Source organism: Lissotriton vulgaris, chromosome 10 (genome assembly GCF_964263255.1).
Source record: "Lissotriton vulgaris chromosome 10, aLisVul1.2, whole genome shotgun sequence".
NCBI classification, from domain to species: domain Eukaryota; kingdom Metazoa; phylum Chordata; class Amphibia; order Caudata; family Salamandridae; genus Lissotriton; species Lissotriton vulgaris.
The window spans coordinates 534,927,453-534,943,216 of record NC_141698.1 but is presented as its reverse complement, the minus strand read 5'-3'; the positions used below and the strand labels follow the sequence as shown (position 1 = coordinate 534,943,216).

The window sequence follows — 15,764 nt, the reverse complement described above, 5'->3', positions numbered from 1 at the left end:
CAAATCGCCTCTTGGAAAAAAAGTGGTCCTCATTCCTGTCTTCCAAAGAAGGAGAGACCGGGTAAGGAGAGCCCAACTTTGAGCTTCAAGGACGTTGGCCTTTAGTCTGTGCATTCCAACCCAATACATGCCAACAAGATTCCTGAGGTAGTGTCTGTTTCTGTAGTGTAGTGGTTATCACGTTCGCCTTACACGTGAAAGGTCCCTGGTTCGAGACCGGGCAGAAACAGCAGCTTGCTGTTTTTCACAGTGTTTGCATTTACTGGCTCACTTTATAGGAAAGCTGAGATAATAGAGGCTGTCTATTCCTCACCAGCCTGACGTAGTGTGCTCCAGAGATCTCAGTGACAGCTCGAAAAGAGAAGTGACGATAGCTTGCGCCATTCGCTTGCTCGCACTTTGCTCTGTAGGGTGGGCCTACTTCATGAAAGCAAGGCATGAGAGCAGAAATGCTTCTCTTGTCCTCACCACGAGCAGACACTTAAAGCAAACAAACTGTCTGAAGGACAGAGGCTTTTTAATTTCTTGTTTGATGACGGTCATGAAAAAGACAGCAATCATATTGCAGAACAGAGCAGCATGTACTGGCTAGCTGCCACTAACCCCTGGAGCTGTGTCAGAGGTGACTCTTGCGTGGCTCGTTGGTCTAGGGGTATGATTCTCGCTTAGGGTGCGAGAGGTCCCGGGTTCAAATCCCGGACGAGCCCTTTTTAGAGGTAAACATACAAACCCTACTAAAATTGCACTATGCCTGACTATTTCTCGTTATACTGGGTGCATTGTTGCACAACATATTTCTAACCTCAGAAGAAAAATGGATCACCATGCTTTATCTGCCTACCTGCTTAGTCTCAGTGTGTCCCAGGTGATGCTTTCCCAAGCTGTACTCGCTGGCATTTAGGCATCAGATATTTGCCTGTCGATGCCTGCACAAGTGAGTTTTGAATACGTCTAATTGCAAGCATGTTGGATGATATCTCTGAGGTTTTCACACTTGTTCTGCACATTCTGAGCCGCTGCTGATACAGCAGAATAGAAGTAGGGTGAAGGCTTGAGAGAAACTTTCCTCTAACAGTAAAAAGCACCAAGGTAGTTTCTGTAGTGTAGTGGTCATCACGTTCGCCTAACATGCGAAAGGTCCCCGGTTCGAGACCGGGCAGAAACACTGTGCATTGGATGCTTTTTTTGTGCACACTCTAAAACCTTATTATCTCAATGCAAGTTTAAGAAGAGGTGGTCTTTGAACACAGTGAGCCGTGAGAAAATTTCTTTACCTTTGCAGACGAAACAAAGTTATCTCCATCGATCATCTGGGGGTTGTTCTTGGGCCTATTTTTATTTTATTTAAGCTATGTTGTATTGTTGGGGCCTTTACACCTGTGGCATTGCTGTGAACGTTGTAAGTGGAAACGTTGGCAGGTGCAGACAGAAGAGTCAGAACTAAGCACACCCTGAGCCGTCAGGATGGCCGAGTGGTCTAAGGCGCCAGACTCAAGAGAGCTTGATCTTCAGTGATGCTGAGCCTTCTGGTCTCCTCATGGAGGCGTGGGTTCAAATCCCACTTCTGACAGGTCCCTTTTACACCCTTAAGTCTTCCTAATTTTTGCAGTGCATTCCCCAGACACACCACAATATTTGCAGGAACCTGTAGTAAATAAAGAGAAATCCACCAGGCTGGGCCCTAAATCACAATTCCATGTATTTCTGAAAGGGACACCTCAGGCACACCTTCCATTACATTTGCACTCCATCACAGTAACTGCCATGCTGGGTTTCGAAATAAGCATTTGATCCCATCATTTGTTGTGAGGCTCTCCTGCCACCTTTTGGGCAGAGAAGGCTGTGTTCCTGGAACAACACAGGCAGACATGTTCAACAGGGCTTCCTGGTTATGTGGGAGGAGCAGATTGCCAATGGTCCCCCCTTGCAAATTCTAATTTACATAAGGAAGACAGAGAGGTAGCTGGGAGTAGGCACTACACACGGACATTGCACTCCCTCTTGTGATTTGCAGCCAATTCTAGATTGAGTCGGAGGAAAGGAGGAGACTCGCCCAACAATGGCCATACTGGGAAGTCAGCCACTCTGGGTCTCCCAGGTGAATGTTTCAGGCCTGTAGCCACTCATATAAATCTCGCCTGATCGAGCCTGATCGAGCGCTGAGCGAGCGCGTTTGAATGCAAATATCAAACACCACTTTCTCAGGTGCAAGAAATGGTGGGCCCTTCATTGCTTCTGGTGTGGAAGTCTATGGAGCAAGGGTCCAGGACTTGCAGAGGAGTACAAGTGCCAGAAAGTGGTTGCTGTTCTCATCTGTGCCTTTTTACTGCTCACTGGCCGATAGGAGATTGGCTGCCCCCTTCCTTGCTGGAGTGAAAAAACAACAACTTGAGAGAAAACATGACTTTGTGTGGCTCACTTATAGGGAGACGAGCCAAATAGCCCTGCTATTTTCTGAAAGACGCTTCAGTAATTGTTCAAAATGTATCTTGGCCACTCAGGCTCGTTGGTCTAGGGGTATGATTCTCGCTTTGGGTGCGAGAGGTCCTGGGTTCAAATCCCGGACGAGCCCATCCTGTGGAAGTTTTCAGGCTGCTTGTCATATAGGAGCCTTTCTTCTTTTCAATGCTATAAGACGCTGTGTATGTCGAGAAGGTTCCTTACCCTGCACGCTATTTTCCACTTTTGACATGATAAAGGAGTGCAGGACTTCGTTGCAACTGCTTTTCTGGGCTGGACCAGCAGTGTAGGAACATTACATGCAAAGTGTTTTTCTAGTGTCATTTCAGGATATGGTTTCCAAATCGCCTCTTGGAAAAAAAGTGGTCCTCATTCCTGTCTTCCAAAGAAAGAGAGACCGGGTAAGGAGAGCCCAACTTTGAGCTTCAAGGACGTTGGCCTTTAGTCTGTGCATTCCAACCCAATACATGCCAACAAGATTCCTGAGGTGGTGTCTGTTTCTGTAGTGTAGTGGTTATCACGTTCGCCTTACACGCGAAAGGTCGAGACCGGGCAGAAACAGCAGCTTGCTGTTTTTCACAGTGTTTGCATTTACTGGCTCACTTTATAGGAAAGCTGAGATAATAGAGGCTGTCTATTCCTCACCAGCCTGACGTAGTGTGCTCCAGAGATCTCAGTGACAGCTCGAAAAGAGAAGTGACGATAGCTTGCGCCATTCGCTTGCTCGCACTTTGCTCTGTAGGGTGGGCCTACTTTATGAAAGCAAGGCATGAGAGCAGAAATGCTTCTCTTGTCCTCACCACGAGCAGACACTTAAAGCAAACAAACTGTCTGAAGGACAGAGGCTTTTTAATTTCTTGTTTGATGACGGTCATGAAAAAGACAGCAATCATATTGCAGAACAGAGCAGCATGTACTGGCTAGCTGCCACTAACCCCTGGAGCTGTGTCAGAGGTGACTCTTGCGTGGCTCATTGGTCTAGGGGTATGATTCTCGCTTAGGGTGCGAGAGGTCCCGGGTTCAAATCCCGGACGAGCCCTTTTTAGAGGTAAACATACAAACCCTACTAAAATTGCACTATGCCTGACTATTTCTCGTTATACTGGGTGCATTGTTGCACAACATATTTCTAACCTCAGAAGAAAAATGGATCACCATGCTTTATCTGCCTACCTGCTTAGTCTCAGTGTGTCCCAGGTGATGCTTTCCCAAGCTGTACTCGCTGGCATTTAGGCATCAGATATTTGCCTGTCGATGCCTGCACAAGTGAGTTTTGAATACGTCTAATTGCAAGCATGTTGGATGATATCTCTGAGGTTTTCACACTTGTTCTGCACATTCTGAGCCGCTGCTGATACAGCAGAATAGAAGTAGGGTGAAGGCTTGAGAGAAACTTTCCTCTAACAGTAGAAAGCACCAAGGTAGTTTCTGTAGTGTAGTGGTCATCACGTTCGCCTAACACGCGAAAGGTCCCCGGTTCGAGACCGGGCAGAAACACTGTGCATTGGATGCTTTTTTTGTGCACACTCTAAAACCTTATTATCTCAATGCAATTTTAAGAAGAGGTGGTCTTTGGACACAGTGAGCCGTGAGAAAATTTCTTTACCTTTGCAGACGAAACAAAGTTATCTCCATCGATCATCTGGGGGTTGTTCTTGGGACTATTTTTATTTTATTTAAGCTATGTTGTATTGTTGGGGCCTTTACACCTGTGACATTGCTGTGAACGTTGTAAGTGGAAACGTTGGCAGGTGCAGACAGAAGAGTCAGAACTAAGCACACCCTGAGCCGTCAGGATGGCCGAGTGGTCTAAGGCGCCAGACTCAAGAGAGCTTGATCGTCAGTGATGCTGAGCCTTCTGGTCTCCTCATGGAGGCGTGGGTTCAAATCCCACTTCTGACAGGTCCCTTTTACACCCTTAAGTCTTCCTAATTTTTGCAGTGCATTCCCCAGACACACCACAATATTTGCAGGAACCTGTAGTAAATAAAGAGAAATCCACCAGGCTGGGCCCTCAATCACAATTCCATGTATTTCTGAAAGGGACACCTCAGGCACACCTTCCATTACATTTGCACTCCATCACAGTAACTGCCATGCTGGGTTTCGAAATAAGCATTTGATCCCATCATTTGTTGTGAGGCTCTCCTGCCACCTTTTTGGCAGAGAAGGCAGTGTTCCTGGAACAACACAGGCAGACATGTTCAACAGGGCTTCGTGGTTATGTGGGAGGAGCATATTGCCAATGGTTCCCCCTTGCAAATTCTAATTTACATAAGGAAGACAGAGAGGTAGCTGGGAGTAGGCACTACACATGGACATTGCACTCCCTCTTGTGATTTGCAGCCAATTCTAGATTGAGTCGGAGGAAAGGAGGAGACTCACCCAACAATGGCCATACTGGGAAGTCAGCCACTCTGGGTCTCCCAGGTGAATGTTTCAGGCCTGTAGCCACTCATATAAATCTCGCCTGATCGAGCCTGATCGAGCGCTGAGCGAGCGCGTTTGAATGCAAATATCAAACACCACTTTCTCAGGTGCAAGAAATGGTGGGCCCTTCATTGCTTCTGGTGTGGAAGTCTATGGAGCAAGGGTCCAGGACTTGCAGAGGAGTACAAGTGCCAGAAAGTGCTTGCTGTTCTCATCTGTGCCTTTTTACTGCTCACTGGCCGATAGGAGATTGGCTGCCCCCTTCCTTGCTGGAGTGAAAAAACAACAACTTGAGAGAAAACATGACTTTGTGTGGCTCACTTATAGGGAGACGAGCCAAATAGCCCTGCTATTTTCTGAAAGACGCTTCAGTAATTGTTCAAAATGTCTCTTGGCCACTCAGGCTCGTTGGTCTAGGGGTATGATTCTCGCTTTGGGTGCGAGAGGTCCCGGGTTCAAATCCCGGACAAGCCCATCCTGTGGAAGTTTTCAGGCTGCTTGTCATATAGGAGCCTTTCTTCTTTTCAATGTTATAAGACGCTGTGTATGTCGAGAAGGTTCCTTACCCTGCACGCTATTTTCCACTTTTGACATGATAAAGGAGTGCAGGACTTCGTTGCAACTGCTTTTCTGGGCTGGACCAGCAGTGTAGGAACATTACATGCAAAGTGTTTTTCTAGTGTCATTTCAGGATATGGTTTCCAAATCGCCTCTTGGAAAAAAGTGGTCCTCATTCCTGTCTTCCAAAGAAGGAGAGACCGGGTAAGGAGAGCCCAACTTTGAGCTTCAAGGACGTTGGCCTTTAGTCTGTGCATTCCAACCCAATACATGCCAACAAGATTCCTGAGGTAGTGTCTGTTTCTGTAGTGTAGTGGTTATCACGTTCGCCTTACACGTGAAAGGTCCCTGTTTCGAGACCGGGCAGAAACAGCAGCTTGCTGTTTTTCACAGTGTTTGCATTTACTGGCTCACTTTATAGGAAAGCTGAGCTAATAGAGGCTGTCTATTCCTCACCAGCCTGACGTAGTGTGCTCCAGAGATCTCAGTGACAGCTCGAAAAGAGAAGTGACGATAGCTTGCGCCATTCGCTTGCTCGCACTTTGCTCTGTAGGGTGGGCCTACTTCATGAAAGCAAGGCATGAGAGCAGAAATGCTTCTCTTGTCCTCACCACGAGCAGACACTTAAAGCAAACAAACTGTCTGAAGGACAGAGGCTTTTTAATTTCTTGTTTGATGACGGTCATGAAAAAGACAGCAATCATATTGCAGAACAGAGCAGCATGTACTGGCTAGCTGCCACTAACCCCTGGAGCTGTGTCAGAGGTGACTCTTGCGTGGCTCGTTGGTCTAGGGGTATGATTCTCGCTTAGGGTGCGAGAGGTCCCGGGTTCAAATCCCGGACGAGCCCTTTTTAGAGGTAAACATACAAACCCTACTAAAATTGCACTATGCCTGACTATTTCTCGTTATACTGGGTGCATTGTTGCACAACATATTTCTAACCTCAGAAGAAAAATGGATCACCATGCTTTATCTGCCTACCTGCTTAGTCTCAGTGTGTCCCAGGTGATGCTTTCCCAAGCTGTACTCGCTGGCATTTAGGCATCAGATATTTGCCTGTCGATGCCTGCACAAGTGAGTTTTGAATACGTCTAATTGCAAGCATGTTGGATGATATCTCTGAGGTTTTCACACTTGTTCTGCACATTCTGAGCCGCTGCTGATACAGCAGAATAGAAGTAGGGTGAAGGCTTGAGAGAAACTTTCCTCTAACAGTAAAAAGCACCAAGGTAGTTTCTGTAGTGTAGTGGTCATCACGTTCGCCTAACATGCGAAAGGTCCCCGGTTCGAGACCGGGCAGAAACACTGTGCATTGGATGCTTTTTTTGTGCACACTCTAAAACCTTATTATCTCAATGCAAGTTTAAGAAGAGGTGGTCTTTGAACACAGTGAGCCGTGAGAAAATTTCTTTACCTTTGCAGACGAAACAAAGTTATCTCCATCGATCATCTGGGGGTTGTTCTTGGGCCTATTTTTATTTTATTTAAGCTATGTTGTATTGTTGGGGCCTTTACACCTGTGGCATTGCTGTGAACGTTGTAAGTGGAAACGTTGGCAGGTGCAGACAGAAGAGTCAGAACTAAGCACACCCTGAGCCGTCAGGATGGCCGAGTGGTCTAAGGCGCCAGACTCAAGAGAGCTTGATCTTCAGTGATGCTGAGCCTTCTGGTCTCCTCATGGAGGCGTGGGTTCAAATCCCACTTCTGACAGGTCCCTTTTACACCCTTAAGTCTTCCTAATTTTTGCAGTGCATTCCCCAGACACACCACAATATTTGCAGGAACCTGTAGTAAATAAAGAGAAATCCACCAGGCTGGGCCCTAAATCACAATTCCATGTATTTCTGAAAGGGACACCTCAGGCACACCTTCCATTACATTTGCACTCCATCACAGTAACTGCCATGCTGGGTTTCGAAATAAGCATTTGATCCCATCATTTGTTGTGAGGCTCTCCTGCCACCTTTTGGGCAGAGAAGGCTGTGTTCCTGGAACAACACAGGCAGACATGTTCAACAGGGCTTCCTGGTTATGTGGGAGGAGCAGATTGCCAATGGTCCCCCCTTGCAAATTCTAATTTACATAAGGAAGACAGAGAGGTAGCTGGGAGTAGGCACTACACACGGACATTGCACTCCCTCTTGTGATTTGCAGCCAATTCTAGATTGAGTCGGAGGAAAGGAGGAGACTCGCCCAACAATGGCCATACTGGGAAGTCAGCCACTCTGGGTCTCCCAGGTGAATGTTTCAGGCCTGTAGCCACTCATATAAATCTCGCCTGATCGAGCCTGATCGAGCGCTGAGCGAGCGCGTTTGAATGCAAATATCAAACACCACTTTCTCAGGTGCAAGAAATGGTGGGCCCTTCATTGCTTCTGGTGTGGAAGTCTATGGAGCAAGGGTCCAGGACTTGCAGAGGAGTACAAGTGCCAGAAAGTGCTTGCTGTTCTCATCTGTGCCTTTTTACTGCTCACTGGCCGATAGGAGATTGGCTGCCCCCTTCCTTGCTGGAGTGAAAAAACAACAACTTGAGAGAAAACATGACTTTGTGTGGCTCACTTATAGGGAGACGAGCCAAATAGCCCTGCTATTTTCTGAAAGACGCTTCAGTAATTGTTCAAAATGTCTCTTGGCCACTCAGGCTCGTTGGTCTAGGGGTATGATTCTCGCTTTGGGTGCGAGAGGTCCCGGGTTCAAATCCCGGACGAGCCCATCCTGTGAAAGTTTTCAGGCTGCTTGTCATATAGGAGCCTTTCTTCTTTTCAATGCTATAAGAAGCTGTGTATGTCGAGAAGGTTCCTTACCCTGCACGCTATTTTCCACTTTTGACATGATAAAGGAGTGCAGGACTTCGTTGCAACTGCTTTTCTGGGCTGGACCAGCAGTGTAGGAACATTACATGCAAAGTGTTTTTCTAGTGTCATTTCAGGATATGGTTTCCAAATCGCCTCTTGGAAAAAAAGTGGTCCTCATTCCTGTCTTCCAAAGAAGGAGAGACCGGGTAAGGAGAGCCCAACTTTGAGCTTCAAGGACGTTGGCCTTTAGTCTGTGCATTCCAACCCAATACATGCCAACAAGATTCCTGAGGTAGTGTCTGTTTCTGTAGTGTAGTGGTTATCACGTTCGCCTTACACGTGAAAGGTCCCTGGTTCGAGACCGGGCAGAAACAGCAGCTTGCTGTTTTTCACAGTGTTTGCATTTACTGGCTCACTTTATAGGAAAGCTGAGATAATAGAGGCTGTCTATTCCTCACCAGCCTGACGTAGTGTGCTCCAGAGATCTCAGTGACAGCTCGAAAAGAGAAGTGACGATAGCTTGTGCCATTCGCTTGCTCGCACTTTGCTCTGTAGGGTGGGCCTACTTCATGAAAGCAAGGCATGAGAGCAGAAATGCTTCTCTTGTCCTCACCACGAGCAGACACTTAAAGCAAACAAACTGTCTGAAGGACAGAGGCTTTTTAATTTCTTGTTTGATGACGGTCATGAAAAAGACAGCAATCATATTGCAGAACAGAGCAGCATGTACTGGCTAGCTGCCACTAACCCCTGGAGCTGTGTCAGAGGTGACTCTTGCGTGGCTCGTTGGTCTAGGGGTATGATTCTCGCTTAGGTTGCGAGAGGTCCCGGGTTCAAATCCCGGACGAGCCCTTTTTAGAGGTAAACATACAAACCTTACTAAAATTGCACTATGCCTGACTATTTCTCGTTATACTGGGTGCATTGTTGCACAACATATTTCTAACCTCAGAAGAAAAATGGATCACCATGCTTTATCTGCCTACCTGCTTAGTCTCAGTGTGTCCCAGGTGATGCTTTCCCAAGCTGTACTCGCTGGCATTTAGGCATCAGATATTTGCCTGTCGATGCCTGCACAAGTGTGTTTTGAATACGTCTAATTGCAAGCATGTTGGATGATATCTCTGAGGTTTTCACACTTGTTCTGCACATTCTGAGCCGCTGCTGATACAGCAGAATAGAAGTAGGGTGAAGGCTTGAGAGAAACTTTCCTCTAACAGTAGAAAGCACCAAGGTAGTTTCTGTAGTGTAGTGGTCATCACGTTCGCCTAACACGCGAAAGGTCCCCGGTTCGAGACCGGGCAGAAACACTGTGCATTGGATGCTTTTTTTGTGCACACTCTAAAACCTTATTATCTCAATGCAAGTTTAAGAAGAGGTGGTCTTTGAACACAGTGAGCCGTGAGAAAATTTCTTTACCTTTGAAGACGAAACAAAGTTATCTCCATCGATCATCTGGGGGTTGTTCTTGGGCCTATTTTTATTTTATTTAAGCTATGTTGTATTGTTGGGGCCTTTACACCTGTGACATTGCTGTGAACGTTGTAAGTGGAAACGTTGGCAGGTGCAGACAGAAGAGTCAGAACTAAGCACACCCTGAGCCGTCAGGATGGCCGAGTGGTCTAAGGCGCCAGACTCAAGAGAGCTTGATCTTCAGTGATGCTGAGCCTTCTGGTCTCCTCATGGAGGCGTGGGTTCAAATCCCACTTCTTACAGGTCCCTTTTACACCCTTAAGTCTTCCTAATTTTTGCAGTGCATTCCCCAGACACACCACAATATTTGCAGGAACCTGTAGTAAATAAAGAGAAATCCACCAGGCTGGGCCCTCAATCACAATTCCATGTATTTCTGAAAGGGACACCTCAGGCACACCTTCCATTACATTTGCACTCCATCACAGTAACTGCCATGCTGGGTTTCGAAATAAGCATTTGATCCCATCATTTGTTGTGAGGCTCTCCTGCCACCTTTTGGGCAGAGAAGGCAGTGTTCCTGGAACAACACAGGCAGACATGTTCAACAGGGCTTCCTGGTTATGTGGGAGGAGCAGATTGCCAATGGTCCCCCCTTGCAAATTCTAATTTACATAAGGAAGACAGAGAGGTAGCTGGGAGTAGGCACTACACACGGACATTGCACTCCCTCTTGTGATTTGCAGCCAATTCTAGATTGAGTCGGAGGAAAGGAGGAGACTCGCCCAACAATGGCCATACTGGGAAGTCAGCCACTCTGGGTCTCCCAGGTGAATGTTTCAGGCCTGTAGCCACTCATATAAATCTCGCCTGATCGAGCCTGATCGAGCGCTGAGCGAGCGCGTTTGAATGCAAATATCAAACACCACTTTCTCAGGTTCAAGAAATGGTGGGCCCTTCATTGCTTCTGGTGTGGAAGTCTATGGAGCAAGGGTCCAGGACTTGCAGAGGAGTACAAGTGCCAGAAAGTGCTTGCTGTTCTCATCTGTGCCTTTTTACTGCTCACTGGCCGATAGGAGATTGGCTGCCCCCTTCCTTGCTGGAGTGAAAAAACAACAACTTGAGAGAAAACATGACTTTGTGTGGCTCACTTATAGGGAGACGAGCCAAATAGCCCTGCTATTTTCTGAAAGACGCTTCAGTAATTGTTCAAAATGTCTCTTGGCCACTCAGGCTCGTTGGTCTAGGGGTATGATTCTCGCTTTGGGTGCGAGAGGTCCCGGGTTCAAATCCCGGATGAGCCCATCCTGTGGAAGTTTTCAGGCTGCTTGTCATATAGGAGCCTTTCTTCTTTTCAATGCTATAAGACGCTGTGTATGTCGAGAAGGTTCCTTACCCTGCACGGTATTTTCCACTTTTGACATGATAAAGGAGTGCAGGACTTCGTTGCAACTGCTTTTCTGGGCTGGACCAGCAGTGTAGGAACATTACATGCAAAGTGTTTTTCTAGTGTCATTTCAGGATATGGTTTCCAAATCGCCTCTTGGAAAAAAAGTGGTCCTCATTCCTGTCTTCCAAAGAAGGAGAGACCGGGTAAGGAGAGCCCAACTTTGAGCTTCAAGGACGTTGGCCTTTAGTCTGTGCATTCCAACCCAATACATGCCAACAAGATTCCTGAGGTAGTGTCTGTTTCTGTAGTGTAGTGGTTATCACGTTCGCCTTACACGTGAAAGGTCCCTGGTTCGAGACCGGGCAGAAACAGCAGCTTGCTGTTTTTCACAGTGTTTGCATTTACTGGCTCACTTTATAGGAAAGCTGAGATAATAGAGGCTGTCTATTCCTCACCAGCCTGACGTAGTGTGCTCCAGAGATCTCAGTGACAGCTCGAAAAGAGAAGTGACGATAGCTTGTGCCATTCGCTTGCTCGCACTTTGCTCTGTAGGGTGGGCCTACTTCATGAAAGCAAGGCATGAGAGCAGAAATGCTTCTCTTGTCCTCACCACGAGCAGACACTTAAAGCAAACAAACTGTCTGAAGGACAGAGGCTTTTTAATTTCTTGTTTGATGACGGTCATGGAAAAGACAGCAATCATATTGCAGAACAGAGCAGCATGTACTGGCTAGCTGCCACTAACCCCTGGAGCTGTGTCAGAGGTGACTCTTGCGTGGCTCGTTGGTCTAGGGGTATGATTCTCGCTTAGGTTGCGAGAGGTCCCGGGTTCAAATCCCGGACGAGCCCTTTTTAGAGGTAAACATACAAACCTTACTAAAATTGCACTATGCCTGACTATTTCTCGTTATACTGGGTGCATTGTTGCACAACATATTTCTAACCTCAGAAGAAAAATGGATCACCATGCTTTATCTGCCTACCTGCTTAGTCTCAGTGTGTCCCAGGTGATGCTTTCCCAAGCTGTACTCGCTGGCATTTAGGCATCAGATATTTGCCTGTCGATGCCTGCACAAGTGAGTTTTGAATACGTCTAATTGCAAGCATGTTGGATGATATCTCTGAGGTTTTCACACTTGTTCTGCACATTCTGAGCCGCTGCTGATACAGCAGAATAGAAGTAGGGTGAAGGCTTGAGAGAAACTTTCCTCTATCAGTAGAAAGCACCAAGGTAGTTTCTGTAGTGTAGTGGTCATCACGTTCGCCTAACACGCGAAAGGTCCCCGGTTCGAGACCGGGCAGAAACACTGTGCATTGGATGCTTTTTTTGTGCACACTCTAAAACCTTATTATCTCAATGCAAGTTTAAGAAGAGGTGGTCTTTGAACACAGTGAGCCGTGAGAAAATTTCTTTACCTTTGAAGACGAAACAAAGTTATCTCCATCGATCATCTGGGGGTTGTTCTTGGGCCTATTTTTATTTTATTTAAGCTATGTTGTATTGTTGGGGCCTTTACACCTGTGACATTGCTGTGAACGTTGTAAGTGGAAACGTTGGCAGGTGCAGACAGAAGAGTCAGAACTAAGCACACCCTGAGCCGTCAGGATGGCCGAGTGGTCTAAGGCGCCAGACTCAAGAGAGCTTGATCTTCAGTGATGCTGAGCCTTCTGGTCTCCTCATGGAGGCGTGGGTTCAAATCCCACTTCTGACAGGTCCCTTTTACACCCTTAAGTCTTCCTAATTTTTGCAGTGCATTCCCCAGACACACCACAATATTTGCAGGAACCTGTAGTAAATAAAGAGAAATCCACCAGGCTGGGCCCTCAATCACAATTCCATGTATTTCTGAAAGGGACACCTCAGGCACACCTTCCATTACATTTGCACTCCATCACAGTAACTGCCATGCTGGGTTTCGAAATAAGCATTTGATCCCATCATTTGTTGTGAGGCTCTCCTGCCACCTTTTTGGCAGAGAAGGCAGTGTTCCTGGAACAACACAGGCAGACATGTTCAACAGGGCTTCCTGGTTATGTGGGAGGAGCAGATTGCCAATGGTCCCCCCTTGCAAATTCTAATTTACATAAGGAAGACAGAGAGGTAGCTGGGAGTAGGCACTACACACGGACATTGCACTCCCTCTTGTGATTTGCAGCCAATTCTAGATTGAGTCGGAGGAAAGGAGGAGACTCGCCCAACAATGGCCATACTGGGAAGTCAGCCACTCTGGGTCTCCCAGGTGAATGTTTCAGGCCTGTAGCCACTCATATAAATCTCGCCTGATCGAGCCTGATCGAGCGCTGAGCGAGCGCGTTTGAATGCAAATATCAAACACCACTTTCTCAGGTGCAAGAAATGGTGGGCCCTTCATTGCTTCTGGTGTGGAAGTCTATGGAGCAAGGGTCCAGGACTTGCAGAGGAGTACAAGTGCCAGAAAGTGCTTGCTGTTCTCATCTGTGCCTTTTTACTGCTCACTGGCCGATAGGAGATTGGCTGCCCCCTTCCTTGCTGGAGTGAAAAAACAACAACTTGAGAGAAAACATGACTTTGTGTGGCTCACTTATAGGGAGACGAGCCAAATACCCCTGCTATTTTCTGAAAGACGCTTCAGTAATTGTTCAAAATGTCTCTTGGCCACTCAGGCTCGTTGGTCTAGGGGTATGATTCTTGCTTTGGGTGCGAGAGGTCCCGGGTTCAAATCCCGGACAAGCCCATCCTGTGGAAGTTTTCAGGCTGCTTGTCATATAGGAGCCTTTCTACTTTTCAATGCTATAAGACGCTGTGTATGTCGAGAAGGTTCCTTACCCTGCACGCTATTTTCCACTTTTGACATGATAAAAGAGTGCAGGACTTCGTTGCAACTGCTTTTCTGGGCTGGACCAGCAGTGTAGGAACATTACATGCAAAGTGTTTTTCTAGTGTCATTTCAGGATATGGTTTCCAAATCCCCTCTTGGAAAAAAAGTGGTCCTCATTCCTGTCTTCCAAAGAAAGAGAGACCGAGTAAGGAGAGCCCAACTTTGAGCTTCAAGGACGTTGGCCTTTAGTCTGTGCATTCCAACCCAATACATGCCAACAAGATTCCTGAGGTAGTGGCTGTTTCTGTAGTGTAGTGGTTATCACGTTCGCCTTACACGCGAAAGGTCCCTGGTTCGAGACCGGGCAGAAACAGCAGCTTGCTGTTTTTCACAGTGTTTGCATTTACTGGCTCACTTTATAGGAAAGCTGAGATAATAGAGGCTGTCTATTCCTCACCAGCCTGACGTAGTGTGCTCCAGAGATCTCAGTGACAGCTCGAAAAGAGAAGTGACGATAGCTTGCGCCATTCGCTTGCTTGCACTTTGCTCTGTAGGGTGGGCCTACTTCATGAAAGCAAGGCATGAGAGCAGAAATGCTTCTCTTGTCCTCACCACGAGCAGACACTTAAAGCAAACAAACTGTCTGAAGGACAGAGGCTTTTTAATTTCTTGTTTGATGACAGTCATGAAAAAGACAGCAATCATATTGCAGAACAGAGCAGCATGTACTGGCTAGCTGCCACTAACCCCTGGAGCTGTGTCAGAGGTGACTCTTGCGTGGCTCGTTGGTCTAGGGGTATGATTCTCGCTTAGGGTGCGAGAGGTCCCGGGTTCAAATCCTGGACGAGCCCTTTTTAGAGGTAAACATACAAACCCTACTAAAATTGCACTATGCCTGACTATTTCTCGTTATACTGGGTGCATTGTTGCACAACATTTTTCTAACCTCAGAAGAAAAATGGATCACCATGCTTTATCTGCCTACCTGCTTAGTCTCAGTGTGTCCCAGGTGATGCTTTCCCAAGCTGTACTCGCTGGCATTTAGGCATCAGATATTTGCCTGTCGATGCCTGCACAAGTGAGTTTTGAATACGTCTAATTGCAAGCATGTTGGATGATATCTCTGAGGTTTTCACACTTGTTCTGCACATTCTGAGCCGCTGCTGATACAGCAGAATAGAAGTAGGGTGAAGGCTTGAGAGAAACTTTCCTCTAACAGTGGAAAGCACCATGGTAGTTTCTGTAGTGTAGTGGTCATCACGTTCCCCTAACACGCGAAAGGTCCCCGGTTCGAGACCGGGCAGAAACACTGTGCATTGGATGCTTTTTTTGTGCACACTCTAAAACCTTATTATCTCAATGCAAGTTTAAGAAGAGGTGGTCTTTGAACACAGTGAGCCGTGAGAAAATTTCTTTACCTTTGCAGACGAAACAAAGTGATCTCCATCGATCATCTGGGGGTTGTTCTTGGGCCTATTTTTATTTTATTTAAGCTATGTTGTATTGTTGGGGCCTTTACACCTGTGACATTGCTGTGAACGTTGTAAGTGGAAACGTTGGCAGGTGCAGACAGAAGAGTCAGAACTAAGCACACCCTGAGCCGTCAGGATGGCCGAGTGGTCTAAGGCGCCAGACTCAAGAGAGCTTGATCTTCAGTGATGCTGAGCCTTCTGGTCTCCTCATGGAGGCGTGGGTTCAAATCCCACTTCTTACAGGTCCCTTTTACACCCTTAAGTCTTCCTAATTTTTGCAGTGCATTCCCCAGACACACCACAATATTTGCAGGAACCTGTAGTAAATAATGAGAAATCCACCAGGCTGGGCCCTCAATCACAATTCCATGTATTTCTGAAAGGGACACCTCAGGCACACCTTCCATTACATTTGCACTCCATCACAGTAACTGCCATGCTGGGT

At 46.9% G+C, this 15,764-nt stretch overlaps 25 non-coding genes across 25 annotated transcripts; all 25 read left to right on the top strand.

The window, feature by feature from the left end:
* Nucleotides 1-156: 156 nt before the first annotated feature.
* TRNAV-UAC (transfer RNA valine (anticodon UAC)) lies at nucleotides 157-229 on the top strand. Its single transcript has one exon. It is a non-coding gene; the product is annotated as a tRNA-Val (tRNA).
* A 406-nt stretch (nucleotides 230-635) lies between these two features.
* On the top strand, nucleotides 636-707 carry TRNAP-AGG (transfer RNA proline (anticodon AGG)). The gene has a single exon. It is a non-coding gene; the product is annotated as a tRNA-Pro (tRNA).
* Nucleotides 708-1,092: 385 nt separating this feature from the next.
* On the top strand, nucleotides 1,093-1,165 carry TRNAV-AAC (transfer RNA valine (anticodon AAC)). The gene has a single exon. It is a non-coding gene; the product is annotated as a tRNA-Val (tRNA).
* Nucleotides 1,166-1,458: 293 nt separating this feature from the next.
* On the top strand, nucleotides 1,459-1,570 carry TRNAL-CAA (transfer RNA leucine (anticodon CAA)). The gene is made up of 2 exons: nucleotides 1,459-1,496; nucleotides 1,525-1,570. It is a non-coding gene; the product is annotated as a tRNA-Leu (tRNA).
* A 1,857-nt stretch (nucleotides 1,571-3,427) lies between these two features.
* On the top strand, nucleotides 3,428-3,499 carry TRNAP-AGG (transfer RNA proline (anticodon AGG)). Its single transcript has one exon. It is a non-coding gene; the product is annotated as a tRNA-Pro (tRNA).
* A 385-nt stretch (nucleotides 3,500-3,884) lies between these two features.
* TRNAV-AAC (transfer RNA valine (anticodon AAC)) lies at nucleotides 3,885-3,957 on the top strand. Its single transcript has one exon. It is a non-coding gene; the product is annotated as a tRNA-Val (tRNA).
* Nucleotides 3,958-4,250: 293 nt separating this feature from the next.
* Nucleotides 4,251-4,362, top strand: TRNAL-CAA (transfer RNA leucine (anticodon CAA)). The gene is made up of 2 exons: nucleotides 4,251-4,288; nucleotides 4,317-4,362. It is a non-coding gene; the product is annotated as a tRNA-Leu (tRNA).
* Nucleotides 4,363-5,747: 1,385 nt separating this feature from the next.
* Nucleotides 5,748-5,820, top strand: TRNAV-UAC (transfer RNA valine (anticodon UAC)). Its single transcript has one exon. It is a non-coding gene; the product is annotated as a tRNA-Val (tRNA).
* A 406-nt stretch (nucleotides 5,821-6,226) lies between these two features.
* On the top strand, nucleotides 6,227-6,298 carry TRNAP-AGG (transfer RNA proline (anticodon AGG)). Its single transcript has one exon. It is a non-coding gene; the product is annotated as a tRNA-Pro (tRNA).
* A 385-nt stretch (nucleotides 6,299-6,683) lies between these two features.
* TRNAV-AAC (transfer RNA valine (anticodon AAC)) lies at nucleotides 6,684-6,756 on the top strand. Its single transcript has one exon. It is a non-coding gene; the product is annotated as a tRNA-Val (tRNA).
* Nucleotides 6,757-7,049: 293 nt separating this feature from the next.
* TRNAL-CAA (transfer RNA leucine (anticodon CAA)) lies at nucleotides 7,050-7,161 on the top strand. The gene is made up of 2 exons: nucleotides 7,050-7,087; nucleotides 7,116-7,161. It is a non-coding gene; the product is annotated as a tRNA-Leu (tRNA).
* A 930-nt stretch (nucleotides 7,162-8,091) lies between these two features.
* Nucleotides 8,092-8,163, top strand: TRNAP-UGG (transfer RNA proline (anticodon UGG)). The gene has a single exon. It is a non-coding gene; the product is annotated as a tRNA-Pro (tRNA).
* Nucleotides 8,164-8,547: 384 nt separating this feature from the next.
* TRNAV-UAC (transfer RNA valine (anticodon UAC)) lies at nucleotides 8,548-8,620 on the top strand. Its single transcript has one exon. It is a non-coding gene; the product is annotated as a tRNA-Val (tRNA).
* A 406-nt stretch (nucleotides 8,621-9,026) lies between these two features.
* On the top strand, nucleotides 9,027-9,098 carry TRNAP-AGG (transfer RNA proline (anticodon AGG)). Its single transcript has one exon. It is a non-coding gene; the product is annotated as a tRNA-Pro (tRNA).
* Nucleotides 9,099-9,483: 385 nt separating this feature from the next.
* Nucleotides 9,484-9,556, top strand: TRNAV-AAC (transfer RNA valine (anticodon AAC)). The gene has a single exon. It is a non-coding gene; the product is annotated as a tRNA-Val (tRNA).
* A 293-nt stretch (nucleotides 9,557-9,849) lies between these two features.
* On the top strand, nucleotides 9,850-9,961 carry TRNAL-CAA (transfer RNA leucine (anticodon CAA)). The gene is made up of 2 exons: nucleotides 9,850-9,887; nucleotides 9,916-9,961. It is a non-coding gene; the product is annotated as a tRNA-Leu (tRNA).
* A 930-nt stretch (nucleotides 9,962-10,891) lies between these two features.
* TRNAP-UGG (transfer RNA proline (anticodon UGG)) lies at nucleotides 10,892-10,963 on the top strand. The gene has a single exon. It is a non-coding gene; the product is annotated as a tRNA-Pro (tRNA).
* A 384-nt stretch (nucleotides 10,964-11,347) lies between these two features.
* On the top strand, nucleotides 11,348-11,420 carry TRNAV-UAC (transfer RNA valine (anticodon UAC)). Its single transcript has one exon. It is a non-coding gene; the product is annotated as a tRNA-Val (tRNA).
* Nucleotides 11,421-11,826: 406 nt separating this feature from the next.
* TRNAP-AGG (transfer RNA proline (anticodon AGG)) lies at nucleotides 11,827-11,898 on the top strand. Its single transcript has one exon. It is a non-coding gene; the product is annotated as a tRNA-Pro (tRNA).
* Nucleotides 11,899-12,283: 385 nt separating this feature from the next.
* TRNAV-AAC (transfer RNA valine (anticodon AAC)) lies at nucleotides 12,284-12,356 on the top strand. Its single transcript has one exon. It is a non-coding gene; the product is annotated as a tRNA-Val (tRNA).
* Nucleotides 12,357-12,649: 293 nt separating this feature from the next.
* Nucleotides 12,650-12,761, top strand: TRNAL-CAA (transfer RNA leucine (anticodon CAA)). The gene is made up of 2 exons: nucleotides 12,650-12,687; nucleotides 12,716-12,761. It is a non-coding gene; the product is annotated as a tRNA-Leu (tRNA).
* Nucleotides 12,762-14,147: 1,386 nt separating this feature from the next.
* Nucleotides 14,148-14,220, top strand: TRNAV-UAC (transfer RNA valine (anticodon UAC)). The gene has a single exon. It is a non-coding gene; the product is annotated as a tRNA-Val (tRNA).
* A 406-nt stretch (nucleotides 14,221-14,626) lies between these two features.
* On the top strand, nucleotides 14,627-14,698 carry TRNAP-AGG (transfer RNA proline (anticodon AGG)). Its single transcript has one exon. It is a non-coding gene; the product is annotated as a tRNA-Pro (tRNA).
* A 385-nt stretch (nucleotides 14,699-15,083) lies between these two features.
* TRNAV-AAC (transfer RNA valine (anticodon AAC)) lies at nucleotides 15,084-15,156 on the top strand. The gene has a single exon. It is a non-coding gene; the product is annotated as a tRNA-Val (tRNA).
* Nucleotides 15,157-15,449: 293 nt separating this feature from the next.
* On the top strand, nucleotides 15,450-15,561 carry TRNAL-CAA (transfer RNA leucine (anticodon CAA)). Its single transcript has 2 exons — nucleotides 15,450-15,487; nucleotides 15,516-15,561. It is a non-coding gene; the product is annotated as a tRNA-Leu (tRNA).
* The last annotated feature ends 203 nt before the right edge of the window (nucleotides 15,562-15,764 follow it).